This window comes from Rhinoderma darwinii, chromosome 4 (assembly GCF_050947455.1).
Source record: "Rhinoderma darwinii isolate aRhiDar2 chromosome 4, aRhiDar2.hap1, whole genome shotgun sequence".
Classification (NCBI taxonomy): domain Eukaryota; kingdom Metazoa; phylum Chordata; class Amphibia; order Anura; family Rhinodermatidae; genus Rhinoderma; species Rhinoderma darwinii.
In genome coordinates, this window is record NC_134690.1 from 8,843,148 (window position 1) to 8,853,874 (window position 10,727).

The window sequence follows — 10,727 nt, forward strand, 5'->3', positions numbered from 1 at the left end:
TATACTAGTCATAGAACCCATATAATATACTAGTCATATAACCCATATAATATACTAGTCATATAACCCATATAATATACTAGTCATAGAACCCATATAATATACTAGACATAGAACCCATAAAATATACTAGTCATAAAGCCCATATAATATACTAGTCATAGAACCCATATAATATACTAGTCATAAAACCCATATAATATACTAGTCATAGAACCCATATAATATACTAGTCATATTACCCATATAATATACTAGTCATATTACCCATATAATATACTAGTCATAAAACCCATATAATATACTAGTCATAGAACCCATATAATATACTAGTCATAGTGCCCATATAATATACTAGTCATAGAACCCATATAATATACTAGTCATAGAACGTCCATATAATATACTAGTCATAGAACCCATATAATATACTAGTCATAAAGCCCATATAATATACTAGTCATAGAACCCATATAATATACTAGTCATATAACCCATATAATATACTAGTCATAGAACCCATATAATATACTAGACATAGAACCCATAAAATATACTAGTCATAAAGCCCATATAATATACTAGTCATAGAACCCATATAATATACTAGTCATAAAACCCATATAATATACTAGTCATAGAACCCATATAATATACTAGTCATATTACCCATATAATATACTAGTCATATAACCCATATAATATACTATTCATAGAACCCATATAATATACTAGTCATAAAACCCATATAATATACTAGTCATATAACCCATATAATATACTAGTCATAGAACCCATATAATATACTAGTCATAGAACCCATATAATATACTAGTCATAGAACCCATATAATATTCTAGTCATAGAACCCATATAATATACTAGACATATAACCCATATAATATACTAGTCATAAAACCCATATAATATACTAGTCATAGAACCCATATAATATACTAGTCATAGAACCCATATAATATACTAGTCATAGAACCCATATAATATACTAGTCATAGAACCCATATAATATACTAGTCATAGAACCCATATAATATACTAGTCATAAAACCCATATAATATACTAGTCATAGAACCCATATAATATACTAGTCATATAACCCATATAATATACTAGTCATAGTGCCCATATAATATTCTAGTCATGGAACCCATATAATATACTAGCCATAGAACCCATATAATATACTAGTCATAGAACCCATATAATATACTAGTCATAGTGCCCATATAATATACTAGTCATAGAACCCATATAATATACTAGTCATAGAACGTCCATATAATATACTAGTCATAGAACGTCCATATAATATACTAGTCATAGAATCCATATAATATACTAGTCATAGAACCCATATAATATACTAATCATATAACCCATATAATATACTAGTCATAAAACCCATATAATATACTAGTCATAAAACCCATATAATATACTAGTCATAGAACCCATATAATATACTAGTCATAGAACCCATATAATATACTAGTCATAAAACCCATATAATATACTAGTCATAGAACGTCCATATAATATACTAGTCATAAAACCCATATAATATACTAGTCATATAACCCATATAATATACTAGTCATATAACCCATATAAGATACTAGTCATATAACCCATATAATATACTAGTCATAGAACCCATATAATATACTAGACATAGAACCCATATAATATACTAGTCATATAACCCATATAATATACTAGTCATAGAACCCATATAATATACTAGACATAGAACCCATATAATATACTAGTCATAAAGCCCATATAATATACTAGTCATAGAACCCATATAATATACTAGTCATAAAACCCATATAATATACTAGTCATAGAACCCATATAATATACTAGTCATATAACCCATATAATATACTAGTCATAGTGCCCATATAATATTCTAGTCATGGAACCCATATAATATACTAGCCATAGAACCCATATAATATACTAGTCATAGAACCCATATAATATACTAGTCATAGTGCCCATATAATATACTAGTCATAGAACCCATATAATATACTAGTCATAGAACGTCCATATAATATACTAGTCATAGAACCCATATAATATACTAGTCATAAAGCCCATATAATATACTAGTCATATAACCCATATACTATACTATTCATAGAACCCATATAATATACTAGTCATAAAACCCATATAATATACTAGTCATAGAACCCATATAATATACTAGTCATATAACCCATATAATATACTAGTCATAGTGCCCATATAATATTCTAGTCATGGAACCCATATAATATACTAGCCATAGAACCCATATAATATACTAGTCATAGAACCCATATAATATACTAGTCATAGTGCCCATATAATATACTAGTCATAGAACCCATATAATATACTAGTCATAGAACGTCCATATAATATACTAGTCATAGAACCCATATAATATACTAGTCATAAAGCCCATATAATATACTAGTCATATAACCCATATAATATACTATTCATAGAGCCCATATAATATACTAGTCATAAAACCCATATAATATACTAGTCATAGAACCCATATAATATACTAGTCATATAACCCATATAATATACTAGTCATAGTGCCCATATAATATTCTAGTCATGGAACCCATATAATATACTAGCCATAGAACCCATATAATATACTAGTCATAGAACCCATATAATATACTAGTCATAGTGCCCATATAATATACTAGTCATAGAACCCATATAATATACTAGTCATAGAACGTCCATATAATATACTAGTCATAGAACCCATATAATATACTAGTCATAAAGCCCATATAATATACTAGTCATATAACCCATATAATATACTATTCATAGAACCCATATAATATACTAGTCATAAAACCCATATAATATACTAGTCATATAACCCATATAATATACTAGTCATAGAACCCATATAATATACTAGTCATAGAACCCATATAATATACTAGTCATAGAACCCATATAATATACTAGTCATAGAACCCATATAATATACTAGACATATAACCCATATAATATACTAGTCATAGAACCCATATAATATACTAGTCATAGAACCCATATAATATACTAGACATATAACCCATATAATATACTAGTCATAGAACACATATAATATACTAGTCATAGAACCCATATAATATACTAGTCATAGAACCCATATAATATACTAGTCATAGAACCCATATAATATACTAGTCATAGAACCCATATAATATACTAGACATAGAACCCATATAATATGCTAGGGATGGTGCTGATATATAATAATAATAATAGTGATAGTGACAATCTAAATCCTATAATATGTGTATATGAAACGCGTCCCACAGTTTGTGTCAGACGGAGCAGTGATGCTCCCCCTGTCAGTGCTCCATTATATATCCATATATCTGTACGTTCTATTCCCAGTGCATGGGGCAGAAACATACAATGTCCATGTCTGAGGAGCAGCGACACTATAGGATCTGTAGAGATGAAGCAGAGCTGACACGTTGTTATTGTGTTACATCGTGTTCTCCGACCATCTATCACCCGCTTGTCAATGGTGATTGAGTAAATTGCTCCCTAAGCTCCGACCTCTTTGTCGCCTTCATCTATTGATTATACCGCGAACAAAACAAGGTTTTTACTGCTGGAACCACCAAGAGCTGAAAGCGAATGAACTCCGGGGCCGAGGGATCGCGGAGGGAGAACGCCCAATACACCCGGCTGCTGGGCACCGCTACTCGGTAATGTCATTGGCCAACGCAATCAAAACCCTGATGCCAACCTGAAGCACCGGCGTCATTGTAAAGTCATGGCATTCAGGAGTCGCTGGAATTTTAATGAACCGGTGATTCATTTACTATTAATTAACTTGATAAAAGGTTGGGTCAGGGTCAAGTCATTAAACCGATGGAGCAGATGTAGGACGGGGCTGGGGACCGGTTGGAAGGGCCGGGGATAATGTCAGCATTAAAGGGATAACTCCCGACTTACAAGTACTGCAAAGAGGGACAACAGATCCAGACATTTTTCTTCTTGTTAAGCCACGCCCACAACCCCACCCAATCACTGCCCATACACGCCCAGGTCAGTCAACACAGTATCATGTACCCGTAGAACCCCCCACACAGTATAATGTACCCATCCCTGCCCCCACACAATATTTTTCCCCGTAGTGCCCCCCACACAGTATAATGTACCCATCCCTGCCCCCACACAATATAATACCCCGTAGTGCCCCCCACACAGTATAATGTACCCATCCCTGCCCCCACACAATATAATTCACATGTAGTGCCCCCACACAGTATTATTCCCCGTAGTGCCCCCCACACAGTATAATGTACCCATCCCTGCCCCCACACAATATAATGCCCCGTAGTGCCCCCCACACAGTATAATGTACCCATCTCTGCCCCCACACAATATAATTCACCTGTAGTGCCCCCACACAGTATTATTCCCCGTAGTGCCCCCCACACAGTATAATGTACCCATCCCTGCCCCCACACAATATAATTCACCCGTAGTGCCCCCACACAGTATTATGCTCCCATAGTGCCTCCCCACAGTATAATGCCCCTATAGAACCCCAAAGCAGTATAATGTACCCATCCCTGCCCCCACACAATATAATGCCCCGTAGTCCCCCCCACACAGTATCATGCTCCCATAGTGCCTCCCCACAGCATAATGCCCCTATAGAACCCCCACTCAGTATAATGTACCCATCCCTGCCCCCACACAATATAATGCCCCGTAGTGCCCCCCACATAGTATCATGTTCTCATAGTGCCTCCCCACAGCATAATGCCCATAAAGAATCCCCCACACAGTATAATTTACCCATCCCTGCCCCCCACACAATATTATGCCCTGTAGTGCCCCCCACACAGTATAATGCAACATAGTGCCTCCCACAGTATAATGCCCCCATAGAACCCCACACAAGGAATAATGCCCCATAGGGCCCCCATACAGAATAATGCCCGCATAGCTGCCCCCACACATGATAATATCCCCATAGTGCCCCCCACAAAGTATAATACCCCATAATGCCCCCACACAGTATAATGCCCCGTACTGCCCCCCCACACAGTATCATGCTCCTAAAGTGCAAACCCACAGTATAGTAGCCCCATAGAACCCCACACACAGTATAATCTACCCATCCCTGCCCCCACAAAGTATAATGCCCCTATACAACCCCCCACACAGTATAATGTACCCATCCCTGCCCCACACACAATATAATGCCACTCAGCATCATGCGTATAACACACGCATAGAATCCCACACACTGTATAATCTCCCATGGGGCCCCTATACAGTATAATGCCCCAATAGCTGCCCCACACATGATAATGCCCCCAATGTGCCCCACACATAGTATAGTGCCACCCCCCCCCCCCCACAAAGTATAATCTTCCACTCCGTGCTATGAGTGGCTCGGTACAGACAGGCATGATAACGTCACTGCATCGTGCCTGTCTAGACCGAGCGGCACACAACCGGCATTATACAGTGACTGCTGAAGCAGGGAGTTGATGGCTCCCTTCCTCCGTATTGGATTCAACTGTATGTGCGTCCTGAGGACTCAGATGCAGTTAAAACCGGGACATACCACCGGCCGTCCGGGCCAGCGGGACACCCTCTAGAATCTGGGACTGTACTGTTGAATTCGGGATGGATGGTTGGTATGTTAAAGGGGTTTCAAACTGTTCTCATTCAAAAGCAGTGTCACTTCTGTCCACAGGTTGTGTGTGGTATTGCAGCTCAGACCCATCCAATACCCGACACAATCCATGGACAGGTGTGACACTGTTTTCTGGAAGAGGGCAACCATGTTTTCTAATCCTGCACAACCCCTTAAAGCCAAAAGGTCCCTATATTTATTGACCAAATAAAGACTGAAAAGGATCCTGAACATTAGGACTTGGTTGATCACCATATGGACAACCAATCATGTGGAGAACTAGTCGTGGAGCCATCACATTAACAACTGATTGTAATCATCTTTTAAAGGCAGCAGAAGTTGGGGAGATAGCTCCACCAATATATAAAGGTTTTTGAAAAGTCCCTGTCCACATCGGTTCCCCTCCTGTCACTTGTATCTTCTCGAGATAGAGATAATCTTCTCCCGTAGCAACCGGTGCCCAGAGATAATGTCGGCCTCCGCCGTCTATTTAAAGGGAGGTCTTCGCCTACAGATGAACGCACATTGTTCTGAGCTTGATTACTTGTGTCTTGACCCTGACCTCAGCCTCGTCTCTGGATTTCGCCTTCATCTTGACCCTTCGGAGGTTCCACCCGGTAATTACAGATCAATCTCCTGGTTTTGACACCTGATTTGTCTTCTGATCAAGTCTTCGTCTCATCCTCTGACTTGTGTTCTGACCTCAATCATAGTGATGACCCCTGGCTCTGTTACCGACTACACAGCCGAGTCTGACGTCCCTAGCAGTGTGTCCACCAACAGAGTAATAGACTACACTCACGTCTAGATGTAAAAATGTGATAACTTTAATCCGGTCGTGCAATGTTTTGACCCAATGGTCTTTCCCTAGCCGTATGTCCACCACCAATCGGTGACTATTCTGAAAACCACGTCTTGGATAGACCACCCACATAAGAAGACACCAGTATCTAGGCTCTCTAACCTTGGTTGTGTCTTCACTTTGAATCCCGTCTTGGTCTGGTTCCAGTATCTAGTATCCACCTATAGGAGGAACATTTCACTCTCCTCTCACTGTAGATAAAATACTGGAGCCGTCTTCAAGATGTCTCATGGAAGCCTCACTGTGGGAAAAGTTTTGGGCATCACAATCTAATGTTATTATGAAGGTTCCTCATCATGTTCTTGCCTCTATAACCTTAGTTGTGTCCTCACTCTGAATCCCGTCTTGGTCCAGGCTCTATGTTCTTGACCTTGGCTTGTTGGGTTTTGGTTTCTGATGAGCATCGGCCAAGGTTGACGATCTTCTTCTTTTCCATCAGGTTGAGCTCAGCTCATTTTAGCGTAGAGGTGGTGGTTATAACTGGATCTAGACCTGGTCAATAGTAGGTAGGTGCCTTGTTACAGATTTTGCATTGGAGCCGAGGAGCTTCAGGTTATGGCTCTACCCGCTAGCATATAGAGCCGTTTTCTTCTTACGGACCTATGGTCCACCGCCAAGTCTAGATCCAGTAGTAACCACCACCACTGCACTAAAATGAGCTGAGCTCCACCTGATGGACCAGAAGAAGAACGTCAACCTTGGCAGATGCTCATCAGAAGCCAAAACCCAACAAGCCAAGGTCAAAGAACATAGAGCCGGGACCAAGACGGGATTCAGAGTGAGGACACAACTAAGGGTTATAGAGCCGAGAACATGACCAGGAACCTTCATAATAACATTAGATTGTGATGCCCAAAACTTTTTGGGATCTTATCCCACATAGTGAGGCTTCCATGAGACATCTTGAAGACGGCTCCAGTATTTTATCTACAGGGAGAGGAGAGTGAAATGTTCCTCCTATAGGTGGATATTAAAGTGCGGCCAGAAGAAGAAGCAAAGATCTGAGATCCTTATGAAGAACCAAATGATAAAATAATAAATCCTATTGTTTCGAGGGACAGGTCAGGGACAATAGGAACGTCTGAGCCTCCGTTCTTCTATAGTCAGTGAATTCACATGAATCCCCGTGTGATCCTTCTATTATCCTCATCTAATGCTCCTGTACATTATCTGTGTGTTCAGCTGGATAATCTCCGAGGCGCACTGCCAACCTATAAAACCATCATCTGCCGAGCGGCTTCACCCGCGCACATTATATCGGGGGCAGGAAGCTCAAATACTCAGATGTAAATATCTCTGAGGGCTTCTTGGTGTCACAGGGAGGATATGAGGATGGGCACAAGTCTCACTGCCCAAGAATATAACCATTGGGGGTGCAAAGGTCGAAATCACAACGGGGGCCTTATACCTTGAGGGTCACTAGAAGCCCCTGCGGCACCACTGCAGAATCTGAACACAGTCCGAGTCATTGATTTGAGGACTCATCATCGTCCTATAAATCTCTGATATAATACAATTGGTATGAGAAGTAATAGGAACACCGACGACAAAGTAAAGAGGTTCTCCAGCTTTAGGAAATAAAGTTTAAATATTATATCATGACAAGTTCAGGAACTTTCCAATAGACTTTGCGTTCCAATTCATCACGATTTTCTAGATCTCTGCTTGCTGTCACTAAATTGGAACATTCCTCTTTACATCCAGAGGCTGAGCGGTTGTTAAAATTGTATTCAGTCCAGTCAATCCCCTGTGAGCTAAACACATCAGCAGCACCGATCTCTCTCCTATCCAGATAGTTTGTTACAATGTATCAGTGCAGGCTGTTTAGCTCGCATAGCGTTGTATAGACTAGATACAATTGCAGCAAACCCTCAACTGTGGGAAGCATTAGGTTTGTTCAGTTTTCACAGTCTCTGGATGTAAACAAGAAGTTTCCTATTCTCGAACAGCAAACAGAGATGTTGAAAATGATGAAAAATTCAAATAGATTTTTCAAGACCTGTCTATTTGGGGACTGTCATTTTCATCACCTTCCAGCAGGCTGTAGTCCCCCTTTCCCTGTCTGAAGGTCCCCAATAATCATTGGAAATCTCCTCAGTCAGTAAAAACCTATACATTAACTATAAACACAAACCAGGGGTGAGGGGTGGAGGGGGATGCTGCTGCAGTCTATATGCCTCAGTGAGACTGCATGCTGTGAGAGGGGGGGGCTAAGAGAGGGGCAGCTGATTGGCTCAAAGCTCAGAGCACAGCTCTGACATCACAGTAGGATTTTTAGGGTCTGTTTTTTAACATGAAACCAGAAGAATTTTGGATGCAGCTCTGGATGTGACTGGAGTAACACATGACAACATGACAAATAAAGTATTTACAAAGTTCTTGATTGTTATTACATTTACAATTCTGCCGACTGTGCTGAAAGACACACACCTGGCAGCTAAACCGACATCCCATAATGCACTGCACTCTGCTGCAAGGTATTGTGGGAGATGCAGCTTTTCCCACAGTGGATTACAGTTTTATGTGCATGATGTAAACACTACATCCCCCACTATACACCAAATGAGAGTTGCACACAGTAGGACAATACACACAGACACTGAACCAGCAGGGGGCAGCAGCGAGACGTAAGGTCCTGCAGCCTGAGAGCTAACAGGAATCCAGCAGACTTCAAACCAACCTGGTAGCAACTCCTAAATAATGTGAAAACACCACGTGAATGAGGGAAACAATAACACTCTCTGCCCTTTTATTGCAGCCTCTTCCTCTCATCCTGTTAGATTCTTAGATTAGAGTGTCAGCTCTGCGGGATCAGGACTGTAGGTCTAATTTACAAACTATATTGGGACATTCTGTCTGCATAGGGAAAGCTCTGCTACATACAGTAAGTATTATCTGGAAAATAATCTGTATTGACGGATTTTCTAGGAAAGTCTTTGCTTCGATACATATTAAACACTCAGCTCTGCTACATATGACAAATTCTGCGATGCTTCATCCAATACGCCCAGCTTTGCTACATCCATATTCTGTTATATAGTGCCAGCATATCCCCAGAAGTTGTGCAGTGGAGTCTCCCGCAGGCAGGAGGGCATGCTCACTGCAGTCACCCGTAGGCAGGAGGGCATGCTCACTGCAGTCACCCGCAGGCAGGAGGGCATGCTCACTGCAGTCACCCGCAGGCAAGAGGGCATGCTCACTGTAGTCACTCGCAGGCATGAGGGCATGCTCACTGTAGTCACCCGCAGGCAGGAGGGCAGTCTCACTGTAGTCACCCGCAGGCAGGAGGGCAGTCTCACTGTAGTCACCTGCAGGCAAGAGGGCATGCTCACTGTAGTCACCCGCAGGCAGGAGGGCAGTCTCACTGTAGTCACCCGCAGGCAGGAGGGCAGTCTCACTGTAGTCACCCGAAGGCAAGAGGGCATGCTCACTGCAGTCACCCACAGGCAGGAGGGCATGCTCACTGCAGTCACCCGCAGGCAGGAGGGCATGCTCACTGCAGTCAACCGCAGGCAGGAGGGCATGCTCACTTCAGTCACCTACAGGCAGGAGGGAATGCTCACTGCAGTCACCCTGCAAGCAAGAGGGCATGCCCACTGCAGTCACCAGCAGGCAGGAGGGCATGCCCACTGCAGTCACCCGCAGGCAGGAGGGCATGCTCACTGCAGATCCTATATTACAATGTTTACCGATGTTTTATCAGTGAGATGTAAGACACTCTGCAGATAGAACTATTATCACTCTGCTGGATTATGCTACGTTATTCAGGTCCCTACATCACTAGATGTCTATAGCCCAGGTTAGTCCCTACATCACTAGATGTCTATAGCCCAGGTTAGTCCCTACATCACTAGATGTTTATAGTCCATGTTGTCTCTTACATCACTAGATGCCTATAGTCCCTCTTTGTCCTTACATCATTAGCTGCCTATAGTCCGGGTTGTCTCTTACATCACTAGATGCCTATAGTCCCTGTTTGTCCTTACATCACTAGATGTTTATAGTCCAGGTTGTCTCTTACATCATTAGATGTCTATAGTCCGGGTTGTCCCTTACATCAATAGGTGCCTATAGTTCAGTTTGTCCCTTACATCACTAGATGTCTATACTCTGGGTTGTCTCTTACATCACTA